Here is a 3,301-nt window from a genome sequence, read left to right on the forward strand (position 1 = left end):
AACACCTTAATAATACCCCGGATTGTCAATACATAGCCAATATACATACTTAAAATTGTATCGTATTTTCGAAAATTAAACCTTTTTTTTAAATATATTTTTTGCTATTTAAAACTGTATATTATAATACATTTAATATATTGATCTCACTTAAAATGGAGAGTTCCAGACGTGGAGAGAAACTACCCATTGGTAGCACTCTAATGACATTTTATATCAGCAGGTCTCGTGGCCATCTTCTTTTCAGGCACCTCAGAGGATTGTCAGGAATCGAAGAGGAAGCAAGATTAGAAACTGGGTGGTTAGGGATTTTGTAATAGAAGGAATGATATCTGGTTCGGTCTAGATCGGTTACATAGGGAACATTAAGGTCTTTATGTATGATTTCATTTTTGACAAAGTGAGGAGCATTGAGGAGTTTACGAATGATTTTGGATTCTAAGAATTGAATACGAGAGGAATTCGAAGGTTTAGTGGAGCCCCAAAGCTCAACTCCGTATCTCCAGATTGGCCTTATTACAGTCATGTAGATCAGTCTTTTATAATGAATTGGAAGTTTAGACCGTTTGTCCAGTAAGTGCTCTAATAGTCGGAATCGACGAGCAGTTTTCTGTCTTTTCAGTCTTATGAGAGGATTCCAGGTTAGTCGTTTGTTCAGATGTAGTCCATGGTAGCGGATCTGTTCGACAGGGTTAAATTAACATTATGAAAGGAGACTGTAGGGAAGTCGGTAAGTTTACGACGAAGGGTAAATGTGATTTGACATCATTTTGGGGGGGGGGGGGCTGTGATATAATTAAAATCTTAAGAAAAACTCAAAAGCTTTCTACAAGCAGTACATTCGCTACAAAAGCTGCATACATAAATTTTCGTTGTATTAATCTTCTAAAGCATATAAGGGGACTCTAATATGTGTTAGATATTAGAAAAGTTCAAATAAATCGATACATAATTTTAAAATCGATAGCTCATTCATTTTCTGAATGTATTTAAACATATTAAAGGAACCTAGGATATTAGAAATCAGAAAAAATAAAATAAGTCAACATGCGTGCGATCTTAAAATCGCTAACATTTTTGTTTTCTACTCGTACACTACTGAAAATACGTAGTGGGACCCTAATATATTAGAAATCCGAAAAGGTAAAAAATAAGCGAATTTGAAAAAAAAAATTATTGTTATTCAACTATTTTTTTATTCTATTGACATTATATTCCAACGTAGGAATACAAAAGTATTCGAAATTTTTAGTCGTATTTTTATGGGAATGAGATTTTATTTTTGTTAACAATTCTTGAATACAAACTCCGAATAAAGATGTATTCGATTCTCGTCGATCGAATAATTAACGCCCAAATCTGATACTGCCCGATTTTCGAAGTGAAATTGTGATATGAAGCAGAGGATACAATATTAGTAATAAAAGAGTTATCTTACTCGAACAAATAATTAAATTATAACAATAACCTTGGTAATATTACTCAATAATACCCGATAAAGCTGGAAGACAATTATTTTACACGACATGGGAAAGTTATTCCAGCGCTGGTCATCGACAGGTGTCAGCTGGGCCTCCGTTCCAGGAATACTGCAGCTCTCTTTGTTCCAGCAATAATCCATCCATTTTATACTTTTATATATATTGTGTTGCAGGCTGTAAAACATTTAGAAATTTTAACATTAACCACTTTTTCCGTCCTCTCTGGATATGTGCTTGTTGTTAGACTTTCCAAATTAAAAAAAATATCGGTCTGATGTTCATCATACGCTACTTGTTTTTCTCATACCACTGGGCTGATTTTATTTTTCAAATTTGACACCTTAAAACTATCCACAGAACATATAGGGAGATGGTCAGGGTTGCGGTCAATAGTGAAATTAAAAATAGTTTGCAACTATTTATTTTCCAACGTTTCGCCCCACTTTGCAGGGTTTCATCAGGGCTTAAAAGATACAAAATGAAACTATGTTAAGATAAAATGAGCATATCCACAGAATACTTAATCACTTGTCTTTTCCTTTCTATGTAGCGGTTGATTTCAGGTTTCATACACTCGCAGGTCAGAGATTTGTAATAGTACAATAGCCCAAGAGGAGAAAGAAAGGCAGTTATCTCATCCCAATTTTTGATTACTTTAATGAAAACTAAGTATAATTAATAGTCAAAATTGATGAGTATGCCAAGTATACGCAGGGGGAATAAAAAATGGCGGCTGTTTCAAAACATTAATATTTCATTCGGAGCTCTATACCTTAAAAACTAACAACAACACTAGAAAATCTAAGAGAACATTATTTAAAGAAGAGTAAATTTGCTGAAATATTAACCCTAAAACAGCTATTTACGTCCAATAGTCCTCGAGATATAGCTTTTTAAAAGCAACATTTCATAAAAATGTACTGAAATATCAGTAGTAAGTTAATTTATTTTGAGGAATCTATTTCTCAGTTTAGTTTTCTCAAAAACCATTTGACGTACAGATATCTATTAGCACTCAAATTAAAGCTAGTTTAATGGACTATAAAGAAGTTTATGACCTTTACTTTTGTAGGAATAGTAGTTTTCATGATATTTTATAAAATAAATTGATTTATAGTTGTTTGGACAATTTTGATTTATGAAAAACTTCATTTCAGAAACCATTCGATGTACAGATGACTGCCTGCGCGCAAATTAAAGCTAGTTAAATTTACTACAAAATGGTCAATTATGTTTATCTTTGTAGGAGTAGTAGTTTTTATGATATTTGACAAAATAAACTCACAAAATGTTAATTTCTAGTTGTTCGTATAATATGTTGGATTTTTTAAAAAATATATCTCTAGCCCCATAAACGCACATATGTCCGCCAACACTCAAAATAAAGAAAATTTAACTTTAATGTAGTTTATGACACTGATCTTCGAAGGGTTGTAGTTTTTATGATATTTACATATGATTATAAATTTGGCAAATTAAAACTTGTTTGAACGACTATAAATCAATTTATTTTAGGAAATTTCATGAAAACGACTAATCCTACGAAAATAAACATTATTAACTACTTTATAGTACTTTAAACTAGCTTTAAGTTAAAAACCTTAAAAATATGTAAAATCGATTGTATAAATAGGCACATACAGTTGGCCGATTTTCAAGATAAAGATCCCCTAAGATCGGCCATGCATGTTTTTTTACTACTCATTTTGCGAGATACAAAAAACGTGTATTTCAGTCGAAAACTCGAATTCTAAATTCCACAATATTTTTTTGTAAGTATATCTCATATGAAGATAAGCGGATGTAAAAATTATGGTGAA

The sequence above is a fragment of the Halyomorpha halys genome, unplaced genomic scaffold, assembly GCF_000696795.3.
Source record: "Halyomorpha halys isolate HHAL.00 unplaced genomic scaffold, Hhal_1.1 Scaffold328.1, whole genome shotgun sequence".
In the NCBI taxonomy this organism is placed as follows: domain Eukaryota; kingdom Metazoa; phylum Arthropoda; class Insecta; order Hemiptera; family Pentatomidae; genus Halyomorpha; species Halyomorpha halys.